General features: G+C 44.9%; 1 protein-coding gene and 1 long non-coding RNA gene across 2 annotated transcripts in view; both read left to right on the top strand.

Moving 5' to 3' along the window:
* Window positions 1-1,494, top strand: part of SKOR2 (SKI family transcriptional corepressor 2) — a gene marked incomplete at its 5' end in the record, with an annotated part of 32,973 nt that extends 31,479 nt beyond the window's left edge. Inside the window, one exon of the mRNA XM_080972110.1 lies at window positions 1,459-1,494. The remainder of the gene's footprint in view (window positions 1-1,458) is intronic.
* A 5,842-nt stretch (window positions 1,495-7,336) lies between these two features.
* On the top strand, window positions 7,337-17,250 carry LOC308458800. The gene is made up of 4 exons (XR_013977677.1): window positions 7,337-7,432; window positions 11,523-11,578; window positions 13,905-14,022; window positions 15,818-17,250. It is a non-coding gene; the product is annotated as an uncharacterized lncRNA (long non-coding RNA).
* The last annotated feature ends 788 nt before the right edge of the window (window positions 17,251-18,038 follow it).

The following is an 18,038-nucleotide window of genomic DNA, read 5'->3' as shown; positions in this document are numbered from 1 at the left end:
ATTAACAAAACTAACAATAGCTACATCAAAGAAGCTACCTACTATCTTTTTGACCCAGGATTCCCGGTGAAGCAACTGGCCTGTGTTTTAGAATGCTTATACGTGCCTGTCAGGTGTAGAGAAAGCAAATGGTAGAGATGGAGAGGCTTGTGGGATTTGATCAGAAATTGTTGTCAATAAGTTTGGCCCAACTCATAGTCATGGACATGCCTTAGACCTGGTGTTCACCTCTAGTGACGTGGGTGATCTGACACTAAGTAAAAGTGAAACAAAAGAAGTGCAATGGTCATATCACCTCCTGGTGCAACTGGACTTCTTCGCGACCCTTCCCCTCTGCAGGGAGGTGGGACCAATTCAGATGGTCCGCCCCCACCACTTAATGGATCCAAATAGTTTCCAGAGAGTGGTAGGGGATGCTTTATCCCATGTTGATGGCCTTTCAGCTGATTCCCTGGTGGCCCACTGGAATGCGGAGTTAACCAGGGCTATCGACTGTCTGGCTCCGAAGCGCCCTCTCCGATTGCATGGAGCCCGGACAGCCCTGTGGTTTTCTTTGGAGCTGAGGGCGATGAAACAATCTCTGAGATGGCTAGAGCATCAGTGGCAGAAAACACATTCTGAATCTGACCGGACACAGGTTAGAGCTCAACGTCGAGCCTACCAAGTGGCGATAGCGACGGCGAAGAAGACTTTCTTCACCGCCTCTATTGCATCTGCAGAAAATAGTAGCAGGAGACTCTTTCAGGTGGTCCGCAATTTAACGGAACCACCTTTACCTCCGGGGCCTTGTAAAGACCCCAAGATCTCCTGCAACGATTTTGCAAAGTTTTTGCAGATAAAATCACTACCTGACATTCAGAAGACATCTTAAGGCAGCCCTGTTCAGGGAAGTTTTTAATGTGTGACATTTTAGTGTATTTTTGGTCTCTGTGGAAGCCACCCAGAGTGGCTGGGGAAACCCAGCCAGATGGGCAGGGTACAAATAAATTATGATGATGATGATGATGATGATGATGATGAATCAAACCCAGTCAACGCAATGATTTCATCGCGGACACAATGGCTTGATGCATATTTTATAATTCCTCATAGCGATCCCACCTGACCCCCACACTCTGGGTATTTGCACCCCTACACCCTGCAAAGCAGGAATCTTTGGCCCAACGTGGGGCTTGAACCCACAACCTTGAGATTAAGAGTCTCGTGGTCTACCGACTGAGCATGTGCTCTTCCACTTCATTAAGACCCTTCACCTGCAGCCAATGTACGTGGTCGTTTGAATTCTTTTTGTTTCGTGAGCCAACAAACGAAAACAAACACCCCGCTCTAAATAGATCTATCTATTCTTGGTAATAATCCCAGCGGTTTCTCTGCTTGGATGGTTTAGTTAGCATTTAAGCGAACACTAATCTTTGAAAAGCACTGCTGTCTACTTTTTTTATATTAAAAAAAAATCAGGCTGTCTGCAGGGGAGGCATGTCAGTGACAACAGACCCAGCATGAGAAATTTATCTCCTGTGCTTTTCACTTTCTGCATATCTAAGCACGCTGGCTCTCTTACTTGCTCAAGCGATTCTGCGCAACAGGTAAACCTCCCAGGCAAATACAGCCTGCCAGCCTTGCATTGTACAGTGGTACCTCGGGTTACATATGCTTCAGGTTACATACGCTTCAGGTTACAGACTCCGCTAACTCAGAAATAGTGCTTCAGGTTAAGAACTTTGCTTCAGGATGAGAACAGAAATCGTGCTCCGGCAGCACAGCAGCAGCAGGAGGCCCCATTAGCTAAAGTGGTGCTTCAGGTTAAGAACAGTTTCAGGTTAAGAACGGACGTCCGGAACGAATTAAGTTCTTAACCCGAGGTACCACTGTAACCCGAGGTACCACTGCATAGCCTGGCAGAAGCTGACAGTCCCCTTATTTTTTGCAGTGTTGGGCCCAGCAGGATTTGGCCTGCAAGGGCCAGAGACCAGGCTGGGCACAAGTCAAGGTCTAGATCAGTGAACATAGAAAAAGCGGGCAGAGATTGGGATACAGGTGAGGTCAAGTAGCTGGCCACATTCTCTACAGCAGCTGCTCTGATAAGCTTCTCAGACTAAGGTACTGAACTCATGTTAACTCAAGACTCTTTTGGCTCCTCTAATTGCCTGGTCCAGTTGGGCTCGTGAGTGCAGTACAACCCTCTCTGGCTGTTCTCTGGGTGGCGTTGCAGAGGAGGGACTGTCAGTCTCACCCCTACTTCTGCACGATTGCTCGAACGGAGCAGCAATCAACTGCACAGAGGTGTGTGAGAGAGAGGCTTTCACACAAATTCCTTTGCCTTGAATTTGCTTGGAGGGAAACATCGATTCATATGGTGTCAGATTTACTATTCAAGCACAATTCAAAGTTTTGGTGCTGACCTTTAAAGCCCTAAACAGCCTTGGCCCAGTATACCTGAAGCAGCGTCTCCACCCCCATCATTCTGCCTGGACACTGATATCCAGCGCTGAGGGCCTTCTGGCGAGAAGCCAAGTTACAGGGAACCAGGCAGAGTGCCTTCTTGGTAGTGGCGCCCGCCCTGTGGAACGCCCTCCCACCAGATGTCAAAGAGAAAAACAACTACCAGACTTTTAGAATACATCTGAAGGCAGCCCTCTTTAGGGAAGCTTTTAATGTTTAATAGACTATTGTATTTTAATATTCTGTTGGAAGCCACCCAGAGTGGCTGGGGAAACCCAGCCAGATGGGCAGGGTATAATTAATAAACTATTATTATTATTATTATTATTATTGTTGTTGTTGCTGTTGTTGTTGTTATTTCCCATTTAAAATAAGCTGAAATGTTAAATCCTCCCCGATTTTGAATTTGTGTGCGTAGTTATTATTTCGGCATGCCGCTCAAGGAACACGTCCAGTTTCCAGCTGGAAAATGGGACCCCCTTCTGTGGAGGCTGAATTATTATTATTATTATTATTATTATTATTATTATTATTATTTATCATTATTTATACCCCACCCATCTGGCTGGGCTTCCCCAGCCACTCCGGACGGCTTCCAACAAAATATTAAAATACAGTAATGCATCAAACATTAAAAGCTTCCCTAAACAGGGCTGCCTTCAGATGTCTTATAAAAGTCTGGTAGTTGTTATTCTCTTTGACATCTGGTGGGAGGACATTCCACAGGGCGGGTGCCACTACCAAGAAGGCCCTCTGCCTGGTTCCCTGTAACTTGGCTTCTCACAGCAAGGGAACCGCCAGAAGGCCCTCAACGCTGGATCTCCGTTTCCGGGTAGAATGATGGGGGTGGAGACGCTCCTTCAGGTATGGCACAGATTCAGGGTTTCCACTTCTGTGTTCTGTGAATGATGGCAGTTTAGACCCAATGAGAAGAGGGTCCTGTTCTCCTGCTCTGGAGGGTAGGCTTCAAATTACAAGAAAGGAAATTCCTGCTCAACATCAGGAAGAACTTTCTGACAGTAAGAGCTGTTCAATGGTGGAACGGTTTCCTTCAGAAGGTGGTGGACTCTCCTTCATTGGAGTTTTTTAAGCAGAGGTTGGATGAGCATCTGTCATGGATGCTTTAGCTGAGATTCTTGCATTGCAGGGGTTGGACTAGATGACCCTGGGGTCCCTTCCAACTCTACAATTCTATGATTCTATGACTGTCAGAATAATTTCATTCATTGGTGGATCTGCCTACACTTACTAAGCCTTGCCAACTTGCTCTAGCCAAGGGAGATAAGGCTTTCTTCTTATTTTTGTTATTGCTGTCAATGGGAGAGAATTGATAAATTATGGACGGTCATAGCTAAGATTTATGTAATTAAATCAAATCATGTTATTGATTTATAGCCTGTTCTAATATTTTCTTTTCTCTTGCCTTATAGCAGGAGCGCAGGATCCTCTGATAAGAAACTACCCACCCATCGCTTTGATTTCAGACTTATTTGAAGACTGAAAATGGAAGAGCTTTGGGTGTTTTTTTAAAAAAATAAGGAAGAGACAAAAATAAATCAGGTTCCATTGAACCCAAGGACATGTGACCTCAAAGCTTCATGGACAACCATGTAAATTAGAATGTAGCAGACATTTATTAATTTCAAAAGAAGAAGAGGAGGAGGAGGAGGAAGAAGAAGAAGAAGAGGAGTTTTTTAAAAAGGTGGAACAATTCAAGAATGCCCGTCTTGGATCTTTTTGGTGGTACCAGAGTTTGGTTTGGTGTTTTTAGAAGGACTCCTCAACTTGATAGAAACTGTGAAAAGGCTTTCTGACCCTGTCATGTGGTTAAACCCACACAAAAGACCCTTCCAAGGCTTCCCAGTGCAGTGTCCCAAAAGCACGTGGAGAGTTCGGCTTCTTTTGCTTTTGAAAAGTGATTCTTTTGTGGAAAGGAACATGATTCAGAAGGGGGTGGAAAGAACAAACTTGGGCTAGCGTGACATTGAGATGTATTGATGGAAGAGCATTAGCCATACCCAGCGCTTTCTGAAAGCAGACTGGGAAATCCAAGGATCCTCATCCGCTCAACCACCTTTTCCCAGACTCTCTCCGTTCTCTCCCAGTATTTTGCCTGCTGTATGAATGAAGATTGTACTCTTCTGAAAATATTTTACAATTTATTATTGAGTGTAATTAAAAATATAACCCCTGAGATTAAAAGGAAAAAAAGGTATTTAACTCTGTTGTAGTTTCTTTAACATTCATGTGGATAAAAAAAAAGTCTATAATAAAAACAGAAAACTATATGACGTAATAGTTGGTGCTTTCCTGCAAGTCACCTGTTTCATTCATTTGCTTAATCTTCCTCCTCGCCCTGTTGTTTGTCATGGCAGGTAATAACTGTGTTGGTTGATAAGCTTGAATATTTGTGCAGATATGAAGCTGCTGCAGGCCATTGATATACTGTATCTGGCTGAGTGTTGTCTATAAGGAGTAGGGTCTTTAGGGTCTTGGATAGGGTTTTTCACTAGCCATACCTGGAAAGCGAGATGAGCACCGCAATCCCAGAGTCGTCCGCGAATGGACCTAATGGTCAGGGGTTCCTTTACCTTTCCCTTTCCCTGGAAATGTGGGGGGTTGTATTTGGGACCTTTAGCATGGCAATGCATTGCTCTGTCATGCAGCTACAAACTTTCCAACATCGCCACTGTGCAATTCTTTTATTCCTTCTCTCTTCTAAAGGAAAAAGAAAAACCAGCCAGTTCTGGACCCAGTGTCTCTTCACAAATGTTCTGAAATTAGTATAATGTTTAAATAGCACTGTCCCATCTGTCTGTGCATCTTGCCTGCCTTCTCCTCTTGAACTGTTTCTGACAATGGAGAGAGGAGGAACGTAATAGGTGGTGTTTGGAGAGCCTACAACATTTCACCTGGGAGAAACTCCCTGCCCAAACGCCCCTTCTTTTAGTCCAACATCATCTAGAAAGCCACAGGCTCCCCATCCATTGCTTAAGGAACAGCCACTGCAAAACATTTTTCCCCTACAAAAGAGAAAAGGCCTGCTTTGGTTCAGTAGTCCTTGCGCCCAGTTATGATGACCATGACATCAAATTGACAACTCGCATATGCGACTGAACCATCACAGACTCAACACCTTGGGGAGGGCTTTACTGTCACCTGATCTCACCACAAGCACAACATTTTCCATCCCAGAGAGGCAGCCGTCTTGTTAGTCTGTTTCACCAAACCAACAGTCATTTAAGGTGCTCTGTGGTGGTGCCGTGGGTTAAAGCACAGAGCCTAGGGCTTGCCGATCAGAAGGTCGGCGGTTCGAATCCCTGCGACAGGGTGAACTTCCGTTGCTCGGTCCCAGCTCCTGCCAACCTAGCAGTTCAAAAGCATGAAGTACAAGTAGATAAATAGGTACTGCTCCAGTAGGAAGTTAAACGGCGTTTCCGTGTGCTGCTTTGGTTCGCCAGAAAGCGGCTTAGTCATGCTGGCCACATGACCCGGAAGCTGTACGCCAGCTCCCTCGGCCAATAAAGCGAGATGAGCACCGCAACCCCAGAGTTGTCCATGACTTGACCTAATAGTCAGGGATCCCTTTACCTTTACTTAAGATTATTTTAATATTTTTAGTGGAGTTGATTCAGGAATTTAGCTGACACTTGTCAAGTTTTGAATAGTCAGGTTTTGGATAGCCTAGCGCTGCACAGCTTATGGGTCAATTATCCCATAAGACAGGAGAAGTCAGATGGGCACTGGTTGTGCAATGCTGCTCCATACAAGTATGTACTCTCTGTGTGCAACCCTATGTGCTCTGTGTTCCAGTCAAAGTTGCACGACTTTATGTAATCATTTCCACCTTTTGATTGAAACCCAGTGAGTCAGTCGCCATCTAGGCAGAGAAACAACAAGACCAAGTCCATTTTTTTACGTCATCAGCTGTGAAATGTGTCTGCTAAAAATTGCCTTATGATCACAATATCGTCCTTATCTTTGTACTAAATGATTCCAGTCTTGTGTAAAAAAATCTATGGGGGTTTTGAATAATGATATTTAACAGGAATAATGGGTGTGGCCTATTGAATTTCCCATAAATTCCCTTTGGGCAAAGCAGCTGGGTTCTTGCTGCTGTTTTTGTATAGTTGCCACCACCTCTACTGCAGCTTATCTTCTGAGGACATTAATGCTTGACCTCTGCAAAGAACCTGTTCAGAACAACTGGCATTCCACAACAGTGTGAAGGACCGAATGATGGGACACAGAAGAACAGAAGCTGCTGGGGAAATGAGATTGCCTTTCTCTCTGTGAAGTGCAAGTGATTCTACATCTAAATAGTTCTACTACTAGTAGTAGTAAAAGGTAAAGGGACCCCTGACCATTAGGTCTAGTCACGGACGACTCTGGGGTTGCGGCGCTCATCTCTCTTTATTGGCCGAGGGAGCCGGCGTACAGCTTCTGGGTCTTGTGGCCAGTACGACTGAGCCTCTTCTGGCGAACCAGAGCAGCGCACGGAAACGCCGTTTACCTTCCTGCCAGAGCGGTACCTATTTATCTACTTGCACTTTGACGTGCTTTCAAACTGCTTAGGTGGGCAGGAGCAGGGACCAAACAACAGGAGCTCACCCTGTCGTGGGGATTCAAACCGCCGACCTTCTGATCGCCAAGCCCTAGGCTCTGTGGTTTAACCCACAGTACCACCCACGTTCCTAATCGTAGTAGTAGAGCCATAGTAAAATCAAAAACTAGCATGCAGAACTAACCCTGTAGGGGGAGCCTTGGTATCTTACAGAACGCAGTGTGAAAGAAATTACCTTACATGGGTGAGGCAGGGAAATCTACCTCCCTCTCAATAAAAGCCTAAGAGCAACTAAGCTCCTCATACAAACCAGGAGTATGAGAAGGTGACAAGCTGAGAGCTCAGCATGACAAGATCTTCTTTCATCGAGAGACCCAACGAGACCCAGTGAGAGACGAACAGGAAAGAAGACTTGACAGCCATAAGGTAATTAGTCCACAGCTCCTTGTTTTATGTCTAAATGCTGTTTATTCCTCCCTCTCACCCATTTCTGGTGTAAATTTCTTCAGTTCAGAGTCTATGGGTACTTCGAGACATCCCCCCAAACAGCACTTTTTGACCCAGAACTGGCCAAATGAAGCTGCAGGTGCATTCACTGGGGCTTTTGGGGCTCTGTGGGCGAAATCAAACTGTGGCATCGGCAGTACCAAAATGGCCTCCTTGGGGCACAAGCCTAGGCAGTGTGTATGGAGGTCCTGGACTGCCTGGACAAAAATGATGTGGTCCAAAGGAAAGCAGAGCAATACGTTTGGCACTAGCTTGGCTGCAGAAGTTGCCGGAAGTAGGCCAACAAGGCGCCATCCAACCATCTTAGGGACTCCGCTCCAGAATTGTGTAGGGTTTACTCCCTAGCCTTTTCTTCCCTCAAAGATATCCCACAAGGCAGCAGAGATTTAGGATCAGAGTTTTTCTTCTCCTAGAGGGGCTCCCTTCCCCGGTTGACAAGCCCCATTAGCCCCTCACTTCCCTGTACAGCACATGCAGAAATCGCCTTCTTGACCAACCCTCACTCTTAGTCTCACCCACTCAATCCTCTGGAGCCTGTCTTCGCGTGCAAGAGCAGTCCCTAACTCACTGAGGGTTTGAGACCCATCGGTTACCCTCACCTGGTTTAGCCGGCCAGTCAAAGCCTTTACTCGGGGTGTGGCTGCTGTCCCATGCAGACAGCTTCTAGCAGTTTCTTTAGGCTGGGTGTTAAAACAAGAGGAGACAAATATGTTGTTGGGAATGGGGCTAAGAACACAAGACAAGCCCTACAGAATCAGGCAGAGGGTCCCTAATGGAATCATCTTGGAAGCCAGCTCAGTTGTGCTAGAACCATTAGAACTACCAGTTTCTTGTGAGCAATGTGACTGCAGAATTCTGCACCAGCCTGAAGTCTTCAGAGGCAGCCCCGTGTGGGATATACAGTGATCTACCTCCTGTGAGAAGACCCTGATGTTGGGAAAGATGGAGGGCACAAGGAGAAGGGGACGACAGAGGACGAGATGGTTGGATAGTGTTCTCGAAGCTACCAGCATGAGTTTGACCAAATTGCGGGAGGCAGTGGAAGACAGAAATGCCTGGTGTGCTCTGGTCCATGGGGTCACGAACAGTCGGACATGACTAAACGACTAAACAACAACAACAACACCTCCTGTGAAGATGGAGGCATTCCTTAGCCATCATGGCAGAAAGCAACTGGCAGTTCCATCTCTCCTGATCGCTCTTCTTTTTGCATGCAAGGGAAGTCCCTAACTCTCTGAGGGTTTAACACTCATTGACTACCCTCACCCACTTTAGCCGGCTAGTTGAAGCTGTTCCTGGGGTGTGGCTGCTATCTCATGCTGACAGCTTCTAGTAGCCACAGGTGAGAGATGAATGCAGGGTGGGGACCAAAGGTGGACAAACTACCCCAGAAGGAGCACGGTAGGTACTCACAAGAGTTACTACCCATCTCCTTGATTAAAACCCTCTGGAGAATGTTCCTCCAATTGTTCTCTTTAGTTATGGCCACCAAATGAAGCAGGAGCAATACAGCACTAAATAGGAGAGGGCCATTGCGTCCAAGTCCCCATTGGTGGGCTTTCTGGAGGGATCTAGCTGGCCACAGCAGGAAGTTGGATGCTGAACCAGATGGGTCTTTGGTCTGATCCAACAGGAACATCCTATGACCTTATTCCCATGGAGTCCAGGCTCTGTCAAAGGCACATCAAATCACGACAGGGAAGACACAGCCTCACTTACAGTACCATTATCTTTCTTTCTTTTTCCGAAGGGGGGGGGGGAAGCCACAACATAAATACAAAATGTCTTATCAGGAAAAATAATGTATGTGACAACAAAACTCCCGTTAAACATTATAGCACATAATTTCAGAGCCCGATTCCGTTCTGAGCCTCCGTTAAAGCCTTGGGATTTAAAGGCCTTCCTTCCCCATAAATTCATCCCAAGGCATTTTCGTTTTGTCACTTGGGCGTTAATATAGTGGCTTCCTTGTGGCATTTATGCACTGACCCCGGCTGCCCCTTATTCCAGATTATAAATGAGGTGTGGAATTACCGAATGCATAGCCCGATAGCACACCTTTAATAAATATGTTAATCAACTGGCTGTGGCATGTCCCCAGGTGCCGGGGAGTTTGTGCCTTGCGTTATGAATGGGGCACTTTAAATTCTATTCTCTTTGCACTGACAACCTTAAGTTAAAACAAATTTATTGGGGTGGGGTGAGGAACAGGGGGGAATCCATTAGCCACGGGTTGTATATGTGAAGAAGCAAGACAACGAGAGAGAGAGAGAAGTCCCCAGAAAAAAAGGGTGTACAAGTCCTTTTCACGCCTAAGTAAAATCAGAAATGATGCCTGAGACCTGGAAAGAAATCCTCCCCACACTACCATATGTGTGGCTTTCTTTAGATCAACTTGGGAAAAACTTAGTACAGGGGTAGGCAACCTAAGGCCCGGGGGCCAGATGCGGCCCAATCGCCTTCTCAATCCGGCCCGTTTAAGGTCCGGGAATCAGCGTGCTTTGACATGAGTAGAATGTGTCCTTTTATTTAAAATGCATCTCTGGGTTATTTGTGGGGCATAGGAATTCGTTCATTTTTTATTTATTTTTTCAAAATATAGTCCAGGCAAAATAGAAACATTGCCACCCAACCCCAACCCCGCTCATCTTTCCCCCCTCCACCTCTTTCCCCCTTTTCTTACTAATGAAACCGATTTGTGTAAAAAAAAAATGTTACATGGGGGGGAAAATATGAGGGAGACATTGCACATACCTTTGTCAATGAAGAAAATCTTTAATAAAAATACATTATATATAGAGAGAGAGAGTGTGTCTGGCCCACCAAATTGACTGAGGGACAGTGGACTGGCCCACGGCTGAAAAAGGTTGCTGACCGCTGACTTAGTACAATGAACTTATAAGATGCTTGGGCCCAAATGCCAGCAAATACATAGTCATTCACTTACCTGCTGTTTGGTGGGACATCTTAAGGAGAAGAAAAGGCTGAGGAGCAAACCCTACACAAATCTGGAGTGGAGTCCTTAAGGCGGTTGGGTGGCATCTTGTACACCTCCTTCTGGCAACTCCTTCAGCCAAGCTGGTGCCAAACGTCTTGCTCTGCTTTCCTTTGAACTGCATCAGTGAGGCTGAGAGGAGGGTCTTGGTGTCTGGGCAGCCTAGGACCTCCACACACACCGCCCAGGCTTATGGCCCAGGGAGGTCACTTTGGCGCTGCTTGTTGTTGTTGTTGTTTAGTCGTTTTGTCGTGTCCGACTCTTCGTGACCCCCTGGACCAGAGCACGCCAGGCACACCTGTCTTCCACTGCCTCCCGCAGTTTGGTCAAACTCATGCTGGTAGCTTCGAGAACACTATCCAACCATCTCGTCCTCTGTCGTCCCCTTCTCCTTGTGTCCTCCATCTTTCCCAACATCAGGGTCTTTTCCAGGGAGTTGGCGCTGCTAGTGTAGCACAAACAATGCAGGAGGTAGCAGTTACGAGTTACGGTTTCTGCAGCCACAGCAGGCGCCGTGATTCTCCAGCGGTTTGGCTTCACCCCTGGTGGCGTACTCCATTGTCTTTCAAGACAGACGGATGCTGAAAACAACAGTCAGTCACTACAGAGGGATGATGTCAGGAGGAGTCCCAGGACCCTACAAACCCCCAAGTCTGTTGCTCCAAGCCCCATGTCTCCTACCCCTTTCCCTCCCACTTTAACGACTTTGCTTACAGGGCAGTGCAGGGCTATGCAATGCAATGGAGGAAGGTGGAGATGCCCTCACAACACTGGCAGAGCCAGCAAGCCTGCCCCTGCAATGATATTTAGCACACATTCCCATTTTAATGGTTTAAAACTATGGTGGAATACCTGTGGCCCTTCACACATCATTGGACTCCAGCAACCATCAGCATCAGGTAGCACAGCAAATGATCAGGGATGATGGAAATTGCCTTTAGGAATGTACATCACCCCCAACCTATCACATTAACAACCTTCACCCTTCTTACAGCTCTCTGTTTTGCTTTGCAGCATGCTTACTCCTAGGGAGGAGGAACTCTATGGAACGCTTCCCCCCAAAGATCCAGGTACTCTACATTGCAAAGCTATATTCAGCAAAGGTTAATCCCATTCATTTAAAAACAAAACATTGGAAGGCCAACAAAGTTTCCTCTTGTTCCAAACTGTACAAGCTCACTGGCGATGTTTCTGTCTCTTGCCTCCTGAAGGTTTTGCCACAGGTCTCAACATCAACCTGAGACATAGACATGGCCAGGATTTATGTTAGGGGGCAGGGTTTATGTTGGGGCATGCAGAACCAAGCTTAGTTATGTATTTTTCTTTATTTACTTGATTGGGAGGGCAACTGCCACCTGCCCCCCAGCTATGCCCACGTCCTGAGACATTCAGGGCCTTCTGGCGGTTCCCTCGCTGCGAGAAGCCAAGTTACAGAGAAGCAGGCAGAGGGCCTTCTCAGTAGTGGAGCCCTCCCTGTGGAATGCCCTCCCACCAGATGTCAAAGAGAAAAACAACTACCAGACTTTTAGAAGACATCTGAAGGCAGCCCTGTTTAGGGAAACTTTTAATGTTTAATAGATTATTGTATTTTAATATTCTGTTGGAAGCCGCCCAGAGTGGCTGGGGAAACCCAGCCAGATGGGCGGGGTATAAATAATTATTATTTATTATTTATTATTATAGAGCCCACCCTCCCCCCAAATACTTCATGCCAGTCGGGTTGACTTCTAGATTGAGTCTCTTTCCAATCACAGACCAGAAAATTCAGGTTGTATAACCACAGCTGATTGGGTGGTCTTCTGCAACAAACTCGCTTCCTGAAAAGATCGGACTTTTTGTGATAAGGGAAGTGGTAGGAAAATGGGCTGGAAGTGTGGGATGAAAAATCGTCTAAGCTCCCTGCAAGCAAATCAGAATGAATGCTCAATAAGCACATTGTCTGGAAGCACCAAGAATGCCAGTGTCAATAAATACAACTTCTTTGTAACTATAGCACAGTAACTGGGGCAGGTGCTTATTTCCCTGAGCTCTGAATTTACTAAGCCAGGTCTAGCTGCCCCACCTGTTTGCTCTTGAGCCTGCATTGCCTGCCATGGGGCCAGGTAAAAGGTAAGGTAAAGGGACCCCTGACCATTAGGTCCAGTCGTGGCCGACTCTGGGGTTGCGGCACTCATCTCGCTTTATTGGCCGAGGGAGCCAGCATACAGCTTCCGGGTCATGTGGCCAGCATGACTAAGCCGCTTCTGGTGAACCAGAGCAGCGCATGGAAACACTGTTTACCTTCCCGCCAGAGCGGTACCTTTTTATCTACTTGCATTTTGACGTGCTTTCGAACTGCTAGGTTGGCAGGAGCAGGGACTGAGCAACGGGAGCTCACCCAATCACAGGGATTCAAACTGCCGACCTTCTGATCGGCAAGTCCTAGGCTCTGTGGTTTAACTAGGTACCATGTGGAAATAATAATTTTTAGAGACACACTTTGTATGCTGATCAACAACCCTGGGAGGAACTTCGTTTTATAAATCTAGTCACCACTCCTCACTATTTGTTGTTTTCCTGAACAGCTTCCCTGCAAAGCTGACGATGGTTCATTTCCATGAACATATGCAGCTGCCTTGTTCCCAGTCAGACCACTGGTCCATTGGGCTACTTCAGCTTTCACTGACCTGCTGCTCTTCAGATGTTGCCAAACTGCAACCTCTGCCAGTTCCAGCTAGCATGACTCTGATGGCTAGGACTGACTGGCGTTGTAGTCCAACAAAATCCGAATGCTGGCATCATCTTTCCAAGCAGGGGTCCTTCCCATCAACTGCTGTGTGGTCCTTCTTAAAATTAAACTGAAGATAGGAAGGGTTGAATTTGGGGTGATTTGCATGCAAATATGCTGAACAACAGGCTGGGACACGGGTGGCGCTGTGGGTTAAACCACAGAGCCTAGGGCTTGCCGATCAGAAGGTTGGCGGTTTGAATCCCCACGACGGGGTGAGCTCCCATTGCTCAGTCCCTGCTCCTGCCAACCTAGCAGTTCAAAAGCAGGTCAAAGTGCAAGTAGATAAATAGGTACCGCTCTGGCGGGAAGGTAAATGGCATTTCCATGCGCTGCTCTGGTTCACCAGAAGCGGCTTAGTCATGCTGGCCACATGACCCGGAAGCTGTACACCGGCTCCTTCGGCCAATAAAGAGAGATGAGTGCCACAACCCCAGAGTCGGCCACAACTGGACCTAATGGTCAGGGGTCCCTTTACCTTTTTATGCTGAACAATAGACCAAGGTCTATTCACAAGCTTTCATTTTTTTTATTTCAAATCCATGTTGTCAAGAAAAGGATTAATGCTAATAACCTAACACCACGGGGTGTACATTTAAGGAATAGTTGCTTTTATTCTCTGTGCTTAGATCTTTCCTCTTGGACCTATGAGATCATCATGTTATGTCTCTCTGGAAGCATCTTTTTGGCAGCTCTGATGTTCGTTGCAGTGAAGACAATCCGAACGAGGGTCTTGCATTTTCAGAGGTAGTGCATTTCTGGGGAATCTGTCAGACTCCAGCTCTGCTGAAATATACTCGGAGTCAAGAGTGGATTTTATGCTCTTTATTCAGCTCATAGTGGTGAGGAGGAATGGAAGTTCCCCCAGAATGTCTGCTTTATATACATTACTTACACAATGGGCCCCACGTGATTGGCTAATTCCGGGATTCACCTGTAGGCCAATCAGGTTGCAGATTCACTTCCACCTGGAGCTGGATTGGGTGGCTCCTGTGGACCAATCAGACTGCTGCATTCTGGTCCCTATTGTTCTAGGACCAATCAGACTGCTGCATTCTGAATCCTATTGTTATAGGACCAATCAGACTGCTGCATTCTGAATCCTATTGTTCTAGGACCAATCAGACTGCTGCATTCTGAATCCTATTCAACTCAGTACATAACATCTGCTTTCATGCTTACATTCCAAACAAACTTAGAATATACCTGATACGATGTTCCTTCACCAAGCTGGGGACTACAAATCCCATTAGCCCCAGTCAACATAGCCAGTGGTCAAGGCTGATGGGAGTTGTAGTCCAACATCTACAGGGCACCAGGTTGTAGAAGGCTGCCCTATGGTGTTGCACAAGAAGTATTGTGGGTCTTCAACTCCCTGAAAGCAGGAGCAACACAATACAATGCAACCAGGACGGGGTTGGTGTAACTATTGCTACATAAGCAGGTCATATTTTAATCCTTGGGCACCATGTAACCAATGGAGAGGCAGAGGCGCAGCAATTCGTTGACTGGTCTTGCCATGGTGTAAATCTTTTGCCATCTCATGTCACCCTCCCCCTATCGGCCTGATCTGAAAATTCATTTAGCTTAATTAATTCATTATTAATTAAATTTGCATACCACCCTTCAGCCGAAGATCACAGGGTGGTTTGCAGCATAAAAATACAAAACGAAAACGCTGAATACATAATAAAACAAAAGCAAAAGCGATGCAAACCAAGAACCCGATCCCAAAAGAGCATCAAACACCTAAACTCCTGGACGTTTTGAGCCAGGAAATTATAAGCTAAAATGTTAAAGAGAAAATTCTCATTCCTTCTTCCCCTGCACCCCACCCCCAACAAAAAGCCAAGACATTTTAGTGGCCTTAGAGGCAGCAAAAGGATGTTCTAAACCAGGGGTCAGCAACCTTTTTCAGCCGTGGGCCAGTCCACCGTCCCTCAGACCATGTGGGGGGCCGGACTATATTTTTTGGGGGAAATGAACGAATTCCTATGCCCCACAAATAACCCAGAGATGCATCTTTTTTTAAAAAAAAGACACATTCTACTCATGTGAAAACACGCTAATTCCTGGACCGTCCATGGGCCAGATTGAGAAGGCGATTGGGCCACATCTGGCCCACGGGCCTTAGGTTGCCTACCCCTGTCCTAAACTCTCCCCTTCCATCCACTTCCTTGGATAGCAGAAAGAGAGTAATACATTTTGAAGCCATTTCTTAGAGGTTTAGAACAAGATCTTCCTGCCTAGCCCCATTTTTAAAACTTTATCAGGAAGCAGGAACCTCACTTTTGTGATTATTTATTCTAATGATTAAGCTAAGGTTCGGACATAAAAGCTGCTACAGCTTAGCTCAGGATTTCAGGACTTTTCTCTCCCAAAGATCTTCCTGAAAAGTTGCAATTTGCAAATCTTTCCTCCCCACTGCATTTTATTATTATTATTATTACTACTACTACTAGTCTAGGACAATCTCAGCAGAACATCACACTTGACCAGCCAATTAATTTTGCTATGTTGTATTTTTTTATTCTTGTTTCAGAAGGGGTAAACCAAGCAGCCCCGCCAAAGAGCTTTCTGCAGCTGAAACAGTGGTAGTAAATATTATTGTGAAGCGCAATGAAGCGAAGGATATTTTTACAGCGCAGGTTACTGGACCAGCGTATATAATATACATGTCTGAGACAGAAATGCCACTTGAAGCTTGAAGAGGAAAATACTGTGGGATAACCAGCTTCAAATAACCAACATGCTTAAGTCTAGTTAATGCATGAAGGGGTTAAAACCATAGAGTAAGCGGTCCTGCTAAGCTTAGCTATGTCACTTCCCCTCACCTTCAGAAGAAATAGTTAATCAAGCCTATAGTTGTATGCAGTCTACCTGATTAACTCAGTGTGTGAAGAGGATTGAGCTGGTTGCTTCAGCGCAGCCACATGACTTTCACCAGCCATTCTTGTGTTCCTATACCAATAATTTAGGAACTTTCACCAGTTTGTAACTAAACTAAATTTCACTGCCTGTGCAACTTTCCTGAAGCACATGAATCTGACCTTTGGAGAGTTTACTTACAATTTTAACTTACCAAACGTATGGTCTTTTCCTATGCTGGGGGAAGAGGGAAATTTTGGACTTCACTTAGAAAGGCATATTTAAAAGTTTAGCCTATATTTGCATGCATTACTTTGCTGAATATGGTGTTTTTTTCAAATAATATTTATTATTTTCAGTAAATAAACTTAATAAAAAAGAAAAGATTAACAATAATAAAGACAAACAAAAAATAGGAGAAAAAGAGAAAAAAGAAAAAAGATACATACAACACATTACCACTTAATTAATTAAAATTAAGTGCCATCCATCTTCATAGACATAGTATTTGACTTCCTCGAATCTCTTCCATCCGAATTTCTTAGTAATTACTTTGCTGAATATGTTGATACTTTAAATCTCTGCTGTGGTTCTCACTCCAAGCTTGGATATTGGCATCCAAAAATTACCATATCCACCACAAATATCTATATTTATGTAAAAAGGTCAACTGGAAACTGAATTCACAAGTCTATGCAGTATTCTGCTTGAGTTAGCACTGACAGAGAAGGCCTCATTTGATTTCAGGCTCTTCCACACATCATTTTTACGTTGCATTTGTGATGATTTCTGTGCATGATGGCAACGGGCAGTTGTACGCGATCCCATTTTCAGTACCGTATGTTTGTGCCTTTAAAAAATTCAGCTGAACAATATAACACAACACAATGGCCAATAACAATGGCACTAAACACTATTTATAGACTAATACAAATGATCAGAAATTACAAGCAAAGTCTCTAAATCTTCTTCACCAGTCGCGGTAGAATAATTCAAAAGTTCAATATACAGGTTACATACGCTTCAGGTTACATACACTTCAGGTTACATACGCTTCAGGTTACAGACTCCGCTAACCCAGAAATAGTGCTTCAGGTTAAGAACTTTGCTTCAGGATGAGAACAGAAATCGGGCTCCAGCGATGTGGCAGCAGCAGGAGGCCCCATTAGCTAAAGTGGTGCTTCAGCACAACAGCAGCAAGAATACTCATTGCAAAGTATTGGAAGACACAAGAGCTACCCACACTGGAGGAATGGCAGATGAAATTGATGGACTATATGGAACTGGCAGAAATGACTGGCAGAATCCGTGACCAGGGAGAAGAGTCGGTGGAAGAAGATTGGAAGAAATTTAAAGATTATCTACAGAAATATTGCAAAATTAATGAATGTTAGAGTGATGTTGGATTGAAATTAAGTGGCTTCTAGCTGTACAGGCTTTAAAGTTATAAATAGATCAAGATTAAGGATTAGGATTAAAAAGGTTAAAAGAATGGAAAATTGGTTTTTAATAGGTAAAAAGTTAATGTTATATTATATTAAGATTAAGGATTGGGATTAAAAAGGAGGGAAAGGAATTGCTGGACAAACAAACTGAATTGGAATACAAAAGAGGGAGGTATGAGAAGGTCCGGGAAACAAGTAAATGTAAAAGTAGTGATGAAAAGATGGAATTGTTTTTAACTGTTTTTTCTTTTTTCTTTTTGTATTCTGTATTGTGTATTTTTCTTTTTATTTTTAAATTCTTTTTTTATTAATGTGATTCTTTTCATGTGAAACTTTAATAAATATCATTTAAAAATAAAAATAAAGTGGTGCTTCAGGTTAAGAACAGTTTCAGGTTAAGAACAGACCTCCGGAACGAATTAAGTACTTAACCTGAGGTACCACTGTATA

This window comes from Podarcis pityusensis (assembly GCF_964106645.2).
Source record: "Podarcis pityusensis genome assembly, chromosome: 11".
Taxonomy (NCBI): domain Eukaryota; kingdom Metazoa; phylum Chordata; class Lepidosauria; order Squamata; family Lacertidae; genus Podarcis; species Podarcis pityusensis.
Note: the sequence above shows the minus strand (reverse complement) of the source record. Positions and strands in the feature narration are given on the sequence as shown.